The following is a 20,865-nucleotide window of genomic DNA, read 5'->3' as shown; positions in this document are numbered from 1 at the left end:
GAAATCTATGATTGAGAAATTCCCGCGCACGCACGCACGCACGCACACTAAACTTGGAATGTATTGATGCGTCGCTGAACTGGAAGCCTGAACGAATATATTGTGTTTCATTAAGTTTGTATGGTATTTTGAGTGCGTATTAATTGTTCGTAGTATGTCCTTAGAACTCTTTTCAGGCTGTTGTAGTTTGTAAGGTTTCTGTATTCAAAAGGTAATTTGTTTATTATGTCTGGGATGTAGAAGTTTCGCGTGGCCTTACCGTAGTGATTATTGTATTTATATGTGGTATAATTAGTTGTCTGAGGTCTTGTTATGCGGTATGTATTTCTGACTGTCCTGTAGTTGGCATCGAAATAATGTTTTAGCAAGGCTGCATAGTGACATAAATGGTTTGCTGTCAGTATTTTGTGTTCTGACATTGCAGTATATATAAAGTCGTTATTTTCTCTTTGTTCCCAAAAGAACAGTTTTATCATTTTGTACTGTAGCGACATTAATCTATTTAATTTGTAGGGTGCACAGAAAGCATACGTTGTTATAGCGTATCTTAGTATACTGTTAGCCTACTGCGTTGTTCATTAGTGTTTTTAGGCGTATGGGAACTATATCTTTTAACCTGTAGAGTTTGCCACTTATTGTTCGGAGTTTGTTGTGTAGATGGTTTATGTGGCTATTCTAGTTCACATCTGCATCGAAGTAAATTCCAAGGTATCGTATTGTTTTAACCTGAGTGATTGTAGTGGTTTTGCTGTTCTGTGTGTTTTTTATGTTGGAAAGTGGATGTTGGATGGTTATAAATTTGTTATCAGCTGGTCGCGTCAGTGGATTTCTGAATATCATCAATTTTGTCTTTTCTGAGTTTAGGTGTATGGAGTTTTTCGTGAGCCAGTCTATGATCAGATTTATATCATGTTGCATATTTGTTTGGGCTATGCTTGCCTAATTGTGAATGGACATTATTGCTGTATCGTCTGCGTATTGGAATATCTTACCTTTGAGTGGTAGTTGGTTAATATCGTGCGTGTAAATGTTGAATAGAGTTGGGGATAGTTCAGCTCCCTGTGGTACTCCACAGGTTACTGGTAGCTCTCTGCTTCGGTTTGATCCGATACGTGTGATACGCTTTCTTTGAAGGTAGTTTGTAAGCCACCTGTGAAGAGGCCCGTCTATTCCAACATGCCTCAACGTTTCTAACAAGGTTTGATGTATGAGTGTATCAAATGCTTTAGTTAGATCAATTAAGACTACCATGGCAATTTTGTTTTTGTCTAAGGCGGTATTAATACGTCTGTAAAGTCTTCCAAGAGAGATGTTGTTCCCTGATTTTTCTGAAAACCATATTGTGTTTTGGGGATAATATGAAAGGTCTCAGTGTTTGCTGTGAGTTTCTTCAGTATGATCTGCTCCATAATTTGATTGATAATTGGTAATGTTGCTATGAGTCTGTAATTGCTGATTAAATTTCTTTTTCCATGTTTGTATATGGGTGTGATTATGGCGGTCTTTAGCATACTTGGTATCTGTCCTGTTTTAAATATTTTATTTATTAGTTTCAGTAGGATAGGACTTAATCTAGTTGCATGTTGCTTTATATCTTTAGGTCTGAATACCATCTATTCCTGGGCCTTTGTTTGGTTTGATTTGATGTATTGCAGAGAGAAGTTCTGCTTCTTTTATGGTTGGGAACCATAATGTCTGTTTTGATCGCGGTCCAAGTGGAGGGTCTCGTTTTGTGATTGGGTGAATATTTCTGTGCAGTTCTTCGATGGAGTCTGCAAAGTATTGGTTAAAGTCATTTGCTAGTTGTTAGATAGGTTTTGCGTCTTTCACGAAGCTGTGTTTTATGGTTTCGGATGCGGTGGTGCTGGGAACACAATCTACCATCTCATTGATCAGATGCCAGGTTTGTTTCATGTTGTTTTGTGCAGAGGTTATTTTGTCTCTGTAGTAGCTTCTTTTTGCATTTCTGATTTGTGTTGTAAGGCGATTCCTTGTTATCTTATATTCAGTTTTCAAAGCTGTGTTATTTGGATATCGCTTTAATTCTTTCCTTTAATAATAATAATAATAATAATAATAATAATAATAATAATAATAATAATAATAATAATAATAATAATAATAATAATAATAATTTTTTTAAAGCATTTTATTGTCTCAGATAAATTACATACATAGATACAACAATAGTTTTATATACACGTATATATATATATATATACATAATATTTATAATACATTACAATTGTGAATAACAACTACTGGCGAGTTATTAATATTTTTAAATTATAATATTTTTTTTAATAAATAATATTTTTGTTCACTGCTAAAATATTTACACATACATATATACAATGGTTATCTTTAGTATAATAGTAATCATTTTTTTTTTTTTATGTCTCAGATGAATTGCATACATAGTTGCTGTAGTAATTATATATATATATATATAATATTTATAACGCATCACAAGTGTGTATAACAGATTCTTGCAAGTTAGTAATTTTCTTCCTCGGAGCTTAGCAGAGCTTATCTGAGGAAGATAATAGATGACAGAGGGTGGTGGTTTCATGGTTGTGTTCCTATACTGGTCACAAGCCAGGTGTTGATTTTACTGTTTGTTAGTACGTGCTTGAAAGACTTCGACTGCTATTACAGTTTAACTTTTTTTTTGTGCAAATAGGGTTGGATTTAGACGTGGTGTGTTTGTTTCTTTGTGTTCTTGTAGTGATAGTTTTTGAGAGGGGGGGTTGTCATAGGTTTGTGTGTGCATGTGTGGTGGGGGAGAGAGAGACAGGAATTGCTCTAATTTTCATTCTCGCTATAATATTTATATAGTGCCTGTTTCAGCTCTCTGTATGTTCCTAGGTTTCTGTTGTCGAACGGCAGTTTGTTTATCATGTCAGGTACACAGAAGTTTCGGGCGGCATTGCCGTGGTGATTGCTGTACTTATACGTTATGTAGTTTGTTGACTGTGGTCTTGTTATTTGATATGTTGTTCTGGTTACTCTACATGTTGGGCTGTAGTAGTGTTTTAACATGACTGTGTAGTGGCGTAAGTGTTTCACTTTAAATATTTTGTGTTTTGTCCGTGCTTCCTGCATAGGAGTGGTTGTTCCCAGAATATCAGTTTTATCATTTTATCTTGCAACCATTGTAGCCTTTTAAGTCTGTAGTCTGCGCAGAATGCGTATGATGTGATTGCATATCTTAAAATGTTTTCACATAATGCTTTATAGATTAGTATTTTTATGTGGGTTGGGGCAATGTCTTTTAATCTGTATAGTTTGCTTGCTATTATCCTAAGCTTGGTATGTAGGTAGTTTGTATGGCTATTCCAACTTTGATCAGCATCGAAGTGAAGTCCAAGATAGCGTGTTGTTTTCACCTGTGTGATGGTTGTGATTTTAGGTTCTGCACTTTCTGTATAGGAGGATGAATGTTTGATAGTGAGATATTTAGTTTCTATGGGCAGGGTTTGGGGGTTTTTGAATATCATTAGCTTTGTTTTTCCAGGGTTTATATATATGCCGTTTTCGGTTAACCAGTTAGTGATTTGATTGATGTCGTGATGCATATTTTTGTAAGCGATATTTGCATTGTTGTGAATGGACACTATGGCCGTGTCGTCTGCATACTGGAAGAGTTTACTTTTTAGGGGGAGTTGGCTTATGTCGTGTGTGTATATGTTAAATAGAATGGGAGATAGGACAGCTCCTTGCGGTACTCCACAGGTTACATGTACCTCTTTGCTGTGTGCTGATCCTATACGTGTGATGTGCTTTCTGTTTTTCGTGTATGCTTTAAACCACTGGAGTAGACGATCTCCAATTCCGATATGGGTAAGTTTCGTTAACAAGGTTTTATGTGTTAGTGTGTCAAATGCTTTTGTTAGGTCAATGAAGACCACTAATGTTATTCTGTTTTTATCCAATGCAGCGTTTATTAGATCTATGAAATCTTCCAGGAGTGTTGCTGTTCCTTTATTTTTTTGAAAGCCATATTGTGTTTTGGGTATGATTTGAAATTTTTCAACGTATATGCGGAGAGTTTCTGATGTACAATGCGCTCCATGATTTGGTTGATTACAGGCAGCATGGCGATAGGTCTGTAATTACTTATTATGTTTCTTTTTCCCTGTTTGTGTATGGGTGTGATTAGTGCAGTCTTCAGTGTTTCAGGTATGTGTCCCGTTTCGAAGATTTTATTTAACAGTTTTTGTATAACTGGAAGTAGGTCGGTTGAGTGTTTCTTGATGTCTTTTGGTCTGATTCTGTCTATCCCCAGTCCTTTGTTAGGATTAATTTGTTGAATTGCCAGTGATAGTTCTTCTTTTGTTACTGTGGGGAACCTCATCGACTGGGTTGCTCGTGGACCTAGTGGAGAATGTTCGTATGTGTGAGGAAAGGTTGTTTCTTGTAGCTTTTGGACAGAGTTCACGAAGTGCTGATTAAAGTTGTTTGCCAACTGTTTGAGGGATTTGGGGTCGCAGGCAAAGCTTTGTTTTATTGTTTCTGAGGCAGTGGGTCTGTGTATATTGTCCAGCATTTCATTAATCAGGTGCCAGGTTTCCTTTATGTCATTCTGCGCTGTTGTTAATTTGTTGCTGTAATCGTTTCTATTTGCAGTTCTAATCTGGGTTGTTAGGAGATTCCGTTTTCTTTTGTATTCAGCTTTTAAAGCGATATTGTTCGGCGACTTCTTAAGTTGTTTCCATAGGGCATCTTTTCTTTGTATGTCTGTTAGTATGTTGTCTGTTATCCATGGATTTTGTTTCGATTGGGGGCGTATTTTTATTTTTGTTAATGCTTTGTTATATATTTTGTTAAATGCAAGTTTAAGATTATTATATACAGCTTCAGCAGAGTCTAGAGATGCTATCTGCATCCAGTCTGTTTTTCTGATTTCATCGTTCACTATTGCTTCGTTTACAATGCTATGATATTGTTTTGTAGTCTCAGTGATTTTTATGGGTTCTGGTTCAGTGTGTAACTGCAATGCTGTGAAATAATGGTCTGCTAGTTTGCATGTTATGACGGCTGCTGTGTGGCTGTTTGGAGGGGCCCTTATATTTATATGATCAATGCAGGTTGAGGTTGTTGTGTTTCCGACTATCTCTTCTCGTGTATACGACTGTATGGATGGGGTTATGTTATATGCCGATAATAGGTCTAGGTATTGTTCTGTGTTGTTATTTATGTTCCTAATGTTTATATTAATGTCTCCTATTATTATCAAGTATTTTGTGGTGCCTACTTTCGTGGTTGAAAGCCATCTGTTTAGTTCTTCTAGGAATTTTGTGGTGCTTAAGTTGGGTGGTCTGTATATTGCGTTTAATATCAGGGAGTTTTCTTGTTTGATGTTTTTAATTTCGATACATATGTTTTCTGCGTATTCTAATTTATAGTTTATTTCTGTTGCTTCTAGTTTATGTTTGGTAAATATTATTACACCACCGCCTCGTTTTGTTTGTCTGCAGTGTTTGTGTTGTTGGAAGTGTGGCGTTTGGTAGGAGGATGCCTCTTCGTTTGTCGTAGATACTTCAGTCAGTATTAAAATGTCTATTTCGTCTATATCTTCCTTCAGATAAGCTTGCAGGGTCAGCCAGTATTTTTGAATGCTTCTGATATTGATGTGGAGAATAGATAGTCCTTTTTTGAGGATTGTCAGTTGTTTCCATTCTGATATTGATTTCAGAATGTGGCAATTATCATGTTCCGGGGCGATTACGTCTGCTTGATGGTGTGCATTCATGTTGGTTGGGGTGCTGTTCATTCTTTACGAGTTGTCAATATTCCTTTCAATGTGACAGCCTGTTGAGGTCATCTACGGATTTTATTTCGATTGGTTTTGCGTCTTGTGTCTTTCTAAGGAATATTTTGCTGTCTCTTATCCATATAAACTGGTAATTGTTTTCTGTTTTTACTTTCCTTGCTTGGTAGAATATTTTCTGATAGTGTGGAGTAAGGTATTCAGACAAGTATATTGGGGTTTTGTCGTGGTCTCCTTTCAGATCCTTTACTACTGGATTTTTAATCCTGCTAACTTTTATAAGTGTAGTTTTTGTTAGGCTGTTGGTGAGTCGCACTACGACGGGAGAAGGACGGGTATTATTTTCTCTTTTCCTTTTTTGTGGTAACCGATGCACTGACTGGATGTCTCTTGATTCAATGGGAGAGCCGATTTTTTGGCTTAGTTATATTACAGTGTCTCTTAGATGTTCCGTAGCTATTTCTGGGAGACCATTTATGAGGAGGTCATTTTTGTGCTGCTGTTGGTTTGAGAGCTCGTACTATTGCTTTAGAGAGTTTAGTTCTTGCCGTAGGTCCGTTGTCTCTTTAGGTAAATTATGTTGTCTTTCAGTTAGCTCTTTGACGCAGTTTTTAATTTCTCTAACGGTCTGTAACATACCTTCTATCGAGTTATTATTAAATTTAATAAATTCCTTGTATTGGTTGAATTTTTCTGTAATTTGTGCGGTATGTTTTTTAAATAGTTCTCCAACAAAATCGATTAAAAGTCTTTTAGGTTTTGTAATCTATTTTCAAGTAATGCATTTAAAGATTGCTCACCTGGGTTTCCGTTGTTGTTTTCTTTGTTTTTAATTCACTCTGTTGTTGATAGCTGTTTACTGCCTGTGGTTGTTTTCCGCCTGCGGTCGAAGGCGACGTTCCTTTGTTGTCTCTGCAATGGGGACACTTCCACTCGTCACGATTCTTGTTTGATTTTCGCTGCCAAGTAGTCTCGGACAATCCTGAACATAAAAAATGCATGTTTCTTTGGCAGTTCCTACATGTTACGTGGTTTTCTTCCCCCGTTAGGTCTTCTTGGCATTTGTAGCACTTAATATTTCTTGTTTGACGATCTTGCTGTATTTTCTAATATGGCGTCTTCCTTTGTTCTCTTCTCGCGTAGTTGACCAACGTATACTTCAAACTTTGAATACTTATATTTTACTTATTACTTAACAGATACTTACAGTTTTTACATCTATATGTTCGTCTTGAAGAACGGAGTTCACTGATGTACTTTAAATTTTAATTCACAAGAATTGATCTACTTTGCAACTTAAAATATGGGAGCATCGAAGTAGCGTGCTTGAGACTGCTTGCTGCTAAAGCGCCCTCTTCGTTAATTATATAATAATGATAATAATAATAATAATTTAATAATAATAATAATAATAATAATAATAATAATAATAATAATAATAATAATAATAATAATAATAATAATAATAATAATAATAATAATTGAAAAGAACTGTTTCACATAAGTTGATCCTATTCAGGGACCAGGTAGTATGGCTAGAGGAATACTTTCAATAACGCCAGTCGACAGCCAATTCGGGAGCTAGCTTCATAACTTAAACCAAGAGTTACTGAGAGCATTCATGATTTTTACTTGGCTTTTGAAGAGACCACAAGTTCGAAACTATTTTGGTTTGTCTTTAGGTGGTGGGTAATTTCATCGGTCGGTGTGAGACTAGCATTGGAATTGGTTTGAGTAGAAAAAAAAACATTCATATATACATGTGAGTGGTCTGAAACGTTCTCGACCTAACAATGAAAAAACGAATTTATAATTTCAAAATTATTTTTGAAATTATAAATTTCAAAAATAATTAAAAACAAAAAATTTTAACATAATCTCCCTTAAGAGTAATACATTTATTCCAGTGATTCTCCAGCACCATTATCCCTTCTCTGTAGTGGTTCTCAGTAAAATATGCAAAATACCGTTCTACAGCTGCAATCCCTCTTGATACGAAGAAAAACGCTGACCAGTGAGGAAGAGTTTTAGTTTTGGGAACAGACAGAAGTCAGAGGGAGCCAAATCCTGGGGAATAGGGTGGATGTTCCAACAATTCATAGTGCAGATCCCTTAATTTTCCCATTGCCAAAACACCTTTGTGGGCAGGTGCATTGTCCTGATGAAAGATGATTTTTTTCTTCTTCAAACCGCGTTTTTTCTCATGAATTTTTTCGTCTGGTCTGGTTAAAAGATCGTAATAATATTCTCCGGTTATTGTTTTACCCTTTTTAAGATAATTAATAAACAAAATACCTTTAGCGTCCCAAAACATTGATACCATGACCTTGTCTTCTTTGGCATCGAACAACCGGCTTCTGTCCACTGTTTTCACTGCTGTTTGGATTCTGGTGTGCATGGTGAATCCAAGACTTATCCATAGTAATAAATCGACGTACAAAATCAGTTTTATTCTTGTTAACAGTTCTGTTCTGTTCTGTAGCACTGTTCAGAGATTTTCATGAGTGCGTTTTTGATCTGCGCGGCACCCATCTTACGCCAAGTTTTTTCATTTGCAATTCTTCATGCAAAATATATCCTACACGTTCTTTTGAAATGCCTATAGTCTCAGCCATTTCACGCACTTTGATTCGTTGGTTATCCAATATCATATCGTGCAACCGTTCAATGATTTGTGGTGCTGTTACACTTTTTGGACGTCCTTCACGTTGGATCATCTTCAAGGCTGGTACGGCCAAGTTTAAACTAGGCAGCCCATTTTTTAATTTTCGAAAATGAAGGAGAAGAGTGCCCGTAAACTTTTATGAACTTTGAATGAATTTCTTTTGGCGTTAAACTTCTTTTGCAAAGAATTTTATAACCGCACGATACTTAATTTTATCCATTTCAAGAGATACAAATAACACTTTTGCTTCAGATAGCTCTATAAAACACATTATTTGATAGAATGACTTGCAATTTCACATGGATGCTTACGACATACAGTATATAACTACTTAGCTAAAAAAATCGTGTCGATAGTGTTGTTATCTATAGACGAGGCCGAAAACGTTTCAGACTACCCACGTGTATGTGCGTGCGTGTGTGTGTGTGTGTGTGTGTGTGTGTGTGTGTGTGTGTGTGTGTGTGTGTGTGTGTGTGTGTGTGTGTGTGTGTGTGTGTGTGTGTGTGTGTGTGTGTGTGTGTGTGTGTGTGTGTGTGTGTGTGTGTGTGTACTAAGCTATTTTAAACCTGGTTTTAATCCATTTCCCAAGTAAGCAAATAATAAGTCAAGTTTGTGCCTGCAAGTAGTGCAAGTTTGGATGACACACACGTAGTGCAAGTCTTAGGCAACTCATAATAAAGGTGGAATAAGATCTGATGACTATTCCTAGTATTTACCCTTAATGTAAAGCACATTTCCTTGAGGAGATGTATGATGCTATGCATTAGAGGCAAGGGCCACTATCCAAACCGGTTTCGACCTTGTTGAGATCTGATCAGTGGGAGCCAGGCTTAGAAATACCTGTAATGGGGTAATGGGGTATTTTGTTGATCTTCCTGAGAACGACTACAGGGATGGATGGGATAATGGCGCTGGAGCATCGCTGGAATAAATGTATTAGTTTTAAGAGAGATTATGTTAAAAAATAAAAATAATTTTGGAATTATAATTCGTTTTTTCATTGTTAGGCCGAGAACCTTTCACACCACCCTCGTATATATTCTTATTAGTAATCACAGCCAGGAAAACATCACCTCATGGATGTAATGCATGATGCATAGTCAGTAATTTTTTTAATTTACTGTGCAATTTGTCCAGGTCATGTTTCATCCAATTTACTATGCCAACTGTGTATCGAATCATTGGTAGAAGCCAAGATCTCATTGCAGAAATTGTGTTCCGTATATTAAGCTTTTTTTTTAACTCAGAATATTCCTAACTCTTTTGATATATTCAGTTTCGGCTTGTTGTTTAACTCCCGAGTGGAGAATGTCACTGGCTTCTAATATTTCTAGGTATTTATAGCGTACGTTAGCTGAACTTACTTTTACATATTTCTCGTGATCAAAAGTAAATTAAATTTTTTAGTGTCATTAATTTTCCTCGTTTAATAGATAAAATTGTGTGTCTATCACAACCAAATTCCATTTTGATATCCAGATTGAAAACACGAACATGTTCAGTAATGAGTCTACTGTATTTGCAGTGTCGAGTTGTATGATCTTCAGATAGGAATCGCGTAGGCAAAGCTATCAAAGTAATATTGAAGAGTCGTAGCGACAAGGAATCACCTTGGAAAATTCCACGGCTAATGCTAACATCTCTGAATTTTTCATTATTGACTATTAAAGTTGTTTTCCATGATTTCATACCAGCAACCAGAAAGAAACTTTTGTTTTTGATAATTCCAAATATTTGTAGTGATTTTAGAATCCAAGAGTATGGGAAGGAGGCGAATGATTTCTTGTAGTCTATCCACGCCATGTTTTGCTCATTACTGAGATAGGCCTCTACCCTTAGTGGGAGAGTGCACATATTGTGCGAACGAAGAACATCAGAAACATCCATACTCAAGGCGGAATTCGAACCCTCAACCTTTTGGATTGGAGAGGGGACACACAAACCACTCTGCTAAGAAGGTCATCTTTCAGTGGCACGATTTCTTTTACTTGATAAGTAATGGTATAGGGAATTAGCAATGACTGCAGTGAACATCTTAAACATAGTCTGCATTACTGCACGCTTAACCCTATCTTTCACGAAGAGAAATGTGCATACGAAAACTGGAAATACATCCAGTTTTCGATTGATCCAAATTGTTGTGACACTGGACTATGTAGACTGGTGATGCTTTAACCAAAATCCGTATAATTCTCTTTGCCAAGTAGTCTCCAGTTTCTTTTTTTAACTTGCGCATTGGCCATTTCTTTAGTAATAAGTACATTTTCCATTTGTTATTGTTTCATTTCTGATTCTATTTCGTGAATCCATGAGGTATTTTTACTATGTTCATTAGGATTGTCATAGAGTGATTTTGAAAATTCGAGTGTTTTTTCTTTTTCTAGCAATTGATTGTTTGCATTTGAATTTAATTTTTATTTCAGTACCTTCAGCAATTGCTTTATTAGTCAAATTACATGTATGTATTTATTTATCCACTTTTTGTATTTTTTTCCAACCGAATTTTCCATTGAGAAAATTGCTTCATCTTCGGTGTTTGCTTTTGCAATTTGCAACTAAGCTTTACTGTAACTTTATAGCTTTTGTTCTGATTGTTTCTATTACAGCATTTGTACCTATCATGGCTGTTTTAACTTATACTTATTTATGTTTATGATATTGGGAGTTTTAGACGATCATTTATGATGTTCATGTTGTTGTCGCTGGAGCTGTTGATTTAATTCGTAATAATTACGTATTATTTATTACGTAACTCTTGCAATTGAAGTTCAATAAATATTTTGTTGTGGACAATAAAATGCTTTTAGTTCATAAGTTTGTTCTCTTATTGCAGACTTGAAATTTCTATTTTCAAATCATGTGCATACGGTTTCCAGTTCATTTTTTACTTTAGTTTCTTCCAGTCTATTTTCGGCTTCCTTTTCGGGTTTCCAAGCAACTGAGCTGGGTTCAATTCCTGTAGATCTGTCATCCTGATGCCCAGAATTCCCAATATCTGACGCAATCTTTGATTATCCGGGTGTAGACTTATTTGGTATGGGTTTCTCCTTGACTTCAACCGTTAAGATGGGAAGTAGAATACTGTAAGAGGGTCCTAAGTTCAGACCTGTCTGACTAGGAAAGCTACTTCCAGCATGGCTGTCAACGTCATTGAAACATGTGAGCTTCAACTTTACGACAAGCCGTATTCCTTGATATAATTTTTTTTTTTATTTAACATATTGAGTGACTTTATTTACAATAAAGATTATACAGAATTTTTGAATATAGAATATACATATTAATAATAATAATAACAATAATAATTTATTTATTTATTTACCATTATTATTTTTATTATTTTTATTTTTATTTTTTTTATGTCTCAGATAAATTGCATACATAGTTGCTGTAGTAATTATATATATATAATATTTATAACGCATTACAATTGTGAATAACAGATACTTGCAAGTTAATCATTTTCTTCCTCGAAGCTTAGCAGAGCTTATCTGAGGAAGATAATAGATGACAGAGGGTGGTGGTTTCATGGTTGTGTTCCTATACTGGTCACAAGCCAGGTGTTGATTTTACTGTTTGTTGGTACGTGTTGGAAAGACTTTGACTGCTTTTACAGTTTAACTTTTTTTTTCTTTTTTTTTGTGCAAATAGGGTTGGATTTAGACATGGTGTGTTTGTTTCTTTGTGTTCATGTAGTGATGGTTTTTGAGAGGGGGTTTGTCATAGGTTTGTATGTGTGTGTGTGCGTATGGGGGGGGGGAGAAAAAAACAGGAATTGCTCTAATTTTCATTCTCGCTATAATATTTATATAGTACCTGTTTCAGCTCTCTCTATGTCCAAAGGTTTCTGTTGTCGAATGGCAGTTTGTTTATCATGTCAGGTACGTAGAAGTTTCGGGTGGCTTTGCTGTATGGATTGTTGTACTTATATGTTATGTAGTTTGTTGACTGTGGTCTTGTTATTTGATATGTTGTTCTGGTTACTCTGTATGTTGGGCTGTAGTAGTGTTTTAACATGACTGTGTAGTGGCATAAGTGTTTCTCCTTAAATATTTTGTATTTTGTCCGTGTTTCCTGCATAAGAGTGGGTTGTTCCCAGAATATCAGTTTTATCATTTTATCTTGCAACCATTGTAGCCTGTTAAGTCTGTAGTCTGCACAGAATGCGTATGATGTGATTGCATATCTTAAAATGTTTTCACATAATGCTTTATAGATTAGTATTTTTATGTGGGTTGGGGCAATGTCTTTTAATCTGTATAGTTTGCTTGCTATTATCCTAAGCTTGGTATGTAGGTAGTTTGTATGGCTATTCCAACTTTGATCAGCATCGAAGTGAAGTCCAAGATAGCGTGTTGTTTTCACCTGTGTGATGGTTGTGATTTTAGGTTCTACGCTTTGTATATAGGAGGATAAATGTTGGATAGTGAGATATTTAGTTTCTATGGGCAGGGTTTGGGGGTTTTTGAATACCATTAGCTTTGTTTTCCCTGGGTTTATATATATGACGTTTTCAGTTAACCAGTTAGTGATTTGATTGATGTCATTTGCATATTTGTGTAAGCGATATTTGCATTGTTGTGAATGGATACTATGGCCGTGTCGCCTGCATACTGGAAGATTTTACTTTTAAAAAATAAATAAATAAATAAATAAATAAATAAATAAATAATAATAATAATAATACTTATTTTAACATTTTTATTATTTTTCAGATAAATTACATACATTATAGGAACATAATTATGAATAACAAATACTTTCTCGTATATAAAGTTTTTTTAAATAATAATAATAATAACAATAACTCTTTACAACGTATATTATTATAATATTCATAATGATGATTATTACAGATGTTTCTTTACAATTTTACACACTATATATACAATATCAATGGATATAATCACACTATATTGCATAATTTTGTTACGGTTATTACATACATTACATACATTTGATTACATATGATACATTACTTATATTTGATTACATATGATACATCTTGGATGAGAACTAATTTCACTGCTTTCATCCTCGAAGCTTATATGGAAGCTTATCTGAGGATAACACCAGTTGGTTATTATTTATTGTCTTTTTTTTGCTCTTTTGGGAAGCTACGAAATCTATGATTGAGAAATTCATGTATATGTGTGTGTGTGCGTGCGCGCACACACGCACACGCACACGCACACGCAATAACTTGGAATGTCCGATACGTCGCTGAACTGGAAGCCTGAACGAATATATTGTGTTTCATTAAGTTTGTATAGTATTTTGGGTGCGTGTTTCTTGTTCGTAGTATGTCCTTAGAGCTCTTTTCAGGCTATTGTAGTTTGTAAGGTTTCTTTATTCAAAAGTTAATTTGTTTATCATGTCTGGGATGTAGAAGTTTCGCGTGGCCTTTCCGTAGTGATTATTGTATTTATATGTGATATAATTAGTAGTCTCAAGTCTTGTTATAAGGTATGTATTTCTGACTGTCCTGTAGTTGGCATCGAAATAATGTTTCAGCAAAGCTGCATAGTGACATAAATGTTTTGCTGTCAGTATTTTGTGTTCTGACATTGCAGTATATATCAAGCCGTTATTTTCTCTTTGTTCCCAAAAGATCAGTTTTATTATTTTTTACTGTAGCGACATTGATCTATTTAATTTGTAGGGTGCACAGAAAGCATACGTTGTTATAGCGTATTTTAGTATATTTTGGCATGGTGCTTTGTATATTAGTGTTTATAGGCGTATGGGGACTATGTCTTTTAACTGGTAGAGTTTGCCACTTATTGTTCGGAGTTTGTTGTGTAGATGGTTTATGTAACTATTCCAGTTTATATCTGCATCGAAGTAAATTCCAAGGTATCGTATTGTTTCAACCTGAGTGATTGTAGTGGTTTTGCTGTTCTGTGTGTTTTTTATGTTGGAAAGTGGATGTTGGATGGTTATATATTTGTTATCAACTGGTCGCGTCAGTGGATTTCTGAATATCATTAATTTTGTCTTTTCTGAATTTAGGTGTATGGAGTTTTTCGTGAGCCAGTCTATGATCAGATTTATGTCATGTTGCATATTTATTTGGGCTATGCTTGCGTTATTATGGATGGATATTATTGCTGTATCATCTGCGTATTGGAATATCTTACCTTTGAGTGGTAGATTAATATCGTGCCTGTAAATGTTGAATAGAGTTGGGGAGAGTAGAGCTCCGTGTGGTACTCCACAGGCTACTGGTAGCTCTATGCTTCGGTTTGATCCGATACGTGTGATACGCTTTCTATTTTGAAGGTAGTTTGTAAACCACCTGTGAAGAGGCCCGTCTATTCCAACAAGCCTCAGCTTTTCTAACATGGTTAGATGTGTGAGTGTATCGAATGCTTTAGTTAGATCAATTAAGACTACCATGGCAATTTTGTTTTTGTCTAAGGCGGTATTAATTACGTCTGTAAAGTCTTCCAAGAGAGCTGTTGTTCCCTTATTTTTCTGAAAACCATATTATGTTTTGGGGATAATATGAAAGGTCTCAGTGTATGCTGTGAGTTTCTTCTGTATGATCCGCTGCATAATTTGATTGATAATTGGTAATGTTGCTATGGGTCTGTAATTGCTGATTAAATTTCTTTTTCCATGTTTGTACATGGGTGTGATTATGGCGGTCTTTAGCATACTTGGTATCTGTCCTGTTTTAAATATTTTATTTATTAATTTTAGTAGGATAGGACTTAAACTAGTTGCATGTTGCTTTATATCTTTTGGTCTGATACCATCAATTCCTGAACCTTTGTTTGGTTTGATTTGATGTACTGCAGAGAGAAGTTCTGTTTCTTTTATGGTTGGGAACCATAATATCTGTTTTGATTGTGGTCCAAGAAGAGGGTCACGTTTTCTGATTGGGGGAATATTTTTGTGCAGTTCTTGGATGGAGTCTGCAAAGTATTTTTTAAAGTCATTTGCTAGTTGTTGGATAGGTTTTGCATCTTTCATGAAGTTTTGGTTTATGGTTTCGAAGGCGGTGGTGTTATGAACACAATCTAGCATCTGATTGATCAGATGCCAGGTTTGTTTCATGTTGTTTTGTGCAGAGGTTATTTTGTAGTAGCTTCTTTTTTGCATTTCTGATTTGTGTTGTAAGACGATTCCTTGTTATCTTATATTCAGTTTTTAAAGTTGTGTTATTTGGATGTCGCTTTAATTCTTTCCTTTAATAATAATAATAATAATAATAATAATAATAATAATAATAATAATAATAATAATAATAATAATAATTGAAAATAACTGTTTCACATAAGTTGATCCTATTCAGGGGCCAGGTAGTATGGCTAGAGGAATACTTTCAATAACGCCAGTCGACAGCCAATTCGGGAGCTAGCTTCATAACTTAAACCAAGAGTTACTGAGAGCATTCATGATTTTTACTTGGCTTTTGAAGAGACCACAAGTTCGAAACTATTTTGGTTTGTCTTTAGGTGGTGGGTAATTTCATCGGTCGGTGTGAGACTAACATTAGAATTGGTTTGAGTAGAAAAAAAAAAAGTTCATATATACACGTGAGTGGTCTGAAACGTTCTCGGCCTAACAGTGAAAAAACGAATTTATAATTTAAAAATTATTTTTATTTTTTAACATAATCTTCCTTAACAGTACTACATTTGTTCTAGTGATGCTCCAGCACCATTATCAGATCTCTGTAGTGGTTCTCAGTAAAATATGCAAAATACCCCATTACAGCTGCAATCCCTCTTGATACGAAGAAAAACGCTGACCAGTGAGGAAGAGTTTTAGTTTTGGGAACAGACAAAAGTCAGAGGGAGCCAAATCCTGGGGAATAGGGTGGATATTCCAACAATTCATAGTGCAGATCCCTTAATTTTCCCATTGCCAAAACACCTTTGTTGGTGTGTGTATTGTCCTGATGAAAGATGATTTTTTTTTCCTGCAAACCGCGTCTTTTCTCGTGAATTTTTTCGTCTGGTCTGGTTAAAAGTTCGGAATAATATTCTCCGGTTATTGTTTTACCCGTACAAAATCAGTTTTATTCTTGTTAAGAGTTCTGTTCTGTTCAGAGATTTTCATGAGTGCGTTTTTGATCTGCGCGGCACCCATCTTACGCAAAGTTTTTTCATTTGCAATTCCTCATGCAAAATATATCCTACATGTTCTTTTGAAATGTCTATAGTCTCAGCCATTTCACGCACTTTGACTCGTTGGTTATCCAATATCATATCGTGCAACCGATCAATGATTTCTGGTGCTGTTACACTTTTTGGACGTCCTTCGCGTTGGATCATCTTCAAGGCTGGTACGGCCAAGTTTAAACTCGGCAGCCCATTTTTTAATTTTCGAAAATGAAGGAGAAGAGTGCCCGTAAACTTTTATGAACTTTGAATGAATTTCTTTTGGCGTTAAACTTCTTTTGCAAAGAATTTTATAACCGCACGATACTTAATTTTATCCATTTCAAGGGATACAAATAACACTTTTGCTTCAGACAGCTCTATAAAACACACTATTTGATAGAATGACTTGCAATTTCACATGGATGCTTACGACATATGTACCTACTTAGCTAAAAAAATCGTGTCGATAGTGTTGTTATCTATAGACGAGGCCGAAAATGTTTCAGACTACCCACGTGTGTGTGTGTGTGTGTGTGTGTGTGTGTGTGTGTGTGTGTGTGTGTGTGTGTGTGTGTGTGTGTGTGTGTGTGTGTGTGTGTGTGTGTGTGTTAAAGATACTAAGCTATTTTAAACCTGATTTTAATCCATTTCCCAAGTAATCAAACAGACAAGTAAGTCAAGTTTGCGCCTGCAAGTAGTGCAAGTCTGGATGACCCACACGTAGTGCAAGTCTTAGGCAACTCGTGATAAAGGTGGAATAAGCTCTGATGACTATTCTTAGTATTTACCCTTAATGTAAAGCACATTTCCTTGAGGAGATGTATGATGCTATGCATTAGAGGCAAGGGCCACTATCCAGACCGGTTTCTACCTTGTTGAGGTCTGATCAGTGGGAGCCAGGCTTAGAAATACCAAGGTTTAAGTAATACAGAGCTTATAAGTATTTTACCAAAACAAGTTACCATAAGATGCTTTGACCTTATTAAATAAAAATCTCAGGATGAGAGATAGATGTAGAAAGTTTTTTACCTTGGGTATAATAAACGTTAAACCTGGTTTTAAAATCATAAGGTCAAAGCACCTTATGGTAACTTTTGTTTGGTAAAATACTTATAAGCTCTGTATTACTTAAACCTTGGTATTTCTAAGCCTGGCTCCCACTGATGAGACCTCAACAAAGGTCGAAACCGGTCTGAGTTGTGGCCCCTTGCGTTTGCAATTCTAAAAACTTTTCAACCCAGCCCAATTAAATCTATTTGTCGATTTTATTCTGGCGTGCGATGGACGACTTGGGTGTGAATACTTTTATGAAACCCTTCAATGAGGGGGGGGGGGGGAGTTAGGCGAATACAACAAAAATTCTCTTTCTTCAAAAAAACGATTTTTTTTTTTGAACAAATCCGACAATTAGTTACATCCCTGATATGCTGTACACTGACATAACTGCAATTGTTGACTATCCTCTATCCTCCAAGCCGCTTGTTGTGCACCAAAAAATCTGACTTGGAGTTAACAAGATTTAGAAGGAGCAGACGTTACAAGCAAAATGAAAAACGGCCCAAGAAATGCTTTTGCTAATAGATGAATAAACGGAATTTCTCGATTACTTTGATTTCTCTGATAAGGTCACGTTTCAACAAACAGGAACAACAAATAAAAAATAAAAAAATAAAAAAAAAATACTTACAGCGAAGTGTATTTGTCGGTCCTGTTTGTTTACTTCGCGGTAGTCGAATAAAATAGAAGTTGTAAGTGCATTCGTGAGTTCAGAACCTCTCCCCCCCCCATTTTGGAACAGCAATTCTCAACAACAAAAGCCTTCGATGTTAACCATCGCATATCAAATCTTGTGCAAAAAAATGTATGGACAGGATCCAAAACTGATTAGCTAAATCGCGAACTGTAATGTGTCTGTTTTCTTATAGACAGATTCATTGATCTGCATCATATTTTTGTCCGTTTTGAACTTTATGTACGACCTAAAATTGTGGAGAATCAACAGACTTTACCGCACTTTTAAAGACTTAAAAAAAATCCAATGATATATTTGCATTTGTCTCTGTTTCATCTACAAAAGCAAATCTTTACTTCTCGAAAGCTGCTGGGGTAGTTTTATTAATGTAAAGTAGAACCTGCTACGCATGCGCCGTTTAGCGAAATATACTAACATGCTAGCAGTGCAAATTCTGTAATGCTATTATGGTCTTTCTAGTCAGTCTTTTGAATTTTATAAGCTAATTTATATCTCTCCCCAGACTAAATTTAACACGCTTTGTAAAAAATGATAATCATTTAGATGTTCCTTATAATAAGTGAATTTTATTCTGCTGTCTCACAAATATAGCAAATAAAACTCATCTTACGTACATACGAAGAAAGCGAATATTCATCGGTCATATGAAGAAAAAAAAATTCTAAAGGAGTATGTTGATAATAAATTTTCGATTTCAACTCGTTTTTATTATGGTTTTAGTTTTAATGACATTATGGCTTTAATATTACGTTAGATACGAAATGTTGGGAAACACTGAGTTTCATAATTAATATGACTTCTTTAAAATTAAAGAACATAAAAGAGTAGGCTTCTAAGTAATACTGCTGTAAATAGTCAGGAAATATTTTTCTTAATAATAAAAAATCTGAAACAAGTAAATTTAAATCAAATATTTCTAATTACTGAAATAGAGAGCCAAAAGGCTTCACTTCGGCGATGCAAAATTATTCAAATTAAGTGGATATTGAATCCAACATTATTTCAAATCCGAATAGAGAAACAACAAGAGTTTCATGCCGAATGTTGATAGAAACTATAATTAAAGTTTCGGCGGATCCAAGTGTAAGCAAACCTTTCATGACAGAGGCAACGCGTAGTAAAGTTGGGGTGAGCTCTGATCACTATCCTTAGTATTTCCCATAATGTAAAACACATCTCCTAGGAGATGTATGATGTTATACATTATGGAGTGGGGGTCACTACCCAAACCGGTTTCGACCTTTGTTGATGTTCAAGTACAGGCTAAACTCCAAAAACTCAGTGTTGTTCCCTTCTGTAACAGGCTCACCCTGCCACTGAGAAGAACTCTCAGAACCGGTTGGCGCGACACTGTGGCAGGCTCACCCCCCCCCCACCACCACCACCACCGAGCAGAGCCGCTCATTTGATCATATCTCGAGGGGGTAACAGCCGTACATCAGTTAACTTCACAGGCTACAACACTGCCATTCATTACCAATTCCCCAACTTGGGTGACAGCAACAGTCAAGCCTCAATTGAGGTCTCATCAGTGAGTAGGCAGATCCAAATTGCAAATACTCAAGTTCTAGTGATGCAGAGGTTATACTTTACCATACGAATTGCCAAGAGGAATCACATCACAAAAGGCGCCAAGAATTACTGAAATAGAGAGCCAAAAGGCTTCACTTCGGCAATGCAAAATTATTCAATTATTCAAAAGAGTTTCAGAGTTGAAACTCTTGTAGTTTCTCTATTCGGCTTTGAAATAATGTTGGATTCAATATCCACTTAATTTGAATAATTTACGTAATCGATGTTTAATTAGTTTGTTGATTATTAACTAATTAAAACACACTTTATAGTATTAAAATATCTAGCTATTCTGATGGTTAAAAAACATCCCAGGATGAAAAGGAATTAAAAAAGAACTGGGTCCGGTTTTATTGAACTGGCTGTTACTCAACGCCTATTCACAGACGCGATCCCACTACTGCACGACGCGGAAGCTTTTGCCTGCTGCGTTTCCGCCCTGAGCCGATTCACTTCTCTTTAGTCAACCTGGTAACCCAGAGCTCCCTCTAAGTCACCATATTGACGCCGTGCTTAGTGCGAACATCCGATCGACACAGGGACGTTGCGAAACACGTTTCCAGTCCTCAAATCATCCTCCAGTTCAAGCCTCCAAACAGCTGGATTACAGGAGTTCGCCACACCTCCCGGCGGTAGTAGGTTTTGTATTTTGACTTTCAAGCTTTGATAACCTACTTTGATATGCAACAACAAAACAACATTTAAATATATAAATAATGAATAGTATTTTAATACCCTGACTCTTTTATTTAATAACATTAATTAGATTCAGCTACTGTTATCTTTTGCTGAGAAAGAAAACTTCACTCATCAAATTTTGACGTTGCGCCATCTAGTATGAACTAATATAACTTTTTGCGGTGTTTAAACATTATTAGACAAATACGAACCTTGAAGTCTGATTTTATGTTCAGATTTTTCTTACTTAATGGTAAAAATAAAAAGCTCTTTTTAAAATTGTTCAGATATTTGTTATATAAAACTTTTT

General features: G+C 35.6%; 1 non-coding gene across 1 annotated transcript; it reads right to left on the bottom strand.

Moving 5' to 3' along the window:
- Positions 1 to 20,209: 20,209 nt before the first annotated feature.
- Positions 20,210 to 20,508, bottom strand: LOC150093367 (signal recognition particle RNA). The gene has a single exon (XR_016550467.1).
- Between the last annotated feature and the right edge of the window lie 357 nt (positions 20,509 to 20,865).

The sequence above is a fragment of the Typopeltis vanoorti genome, chromosome 24 (genome assembly GCF_054136105.1).
Source record: "Typopeltis vanoorti isolate ZY-2024b chromosome 24, IOZ_Tvanoo_1.0, whole genome shotgun sequence".
In the NCBI taxonomy this organism is placed as follows: Eukaryota; Metazoa; Arthropoda; class Arachnida; order Uropygi; family Thelyphonidae; genus Typopeltis; species Typopeltis vanoorti.
The sequence above is the reverse complement of the archived record's forward strand: the minus strand, read 5'-3'. Positions and strand labels throughout refer to the sequence as shown.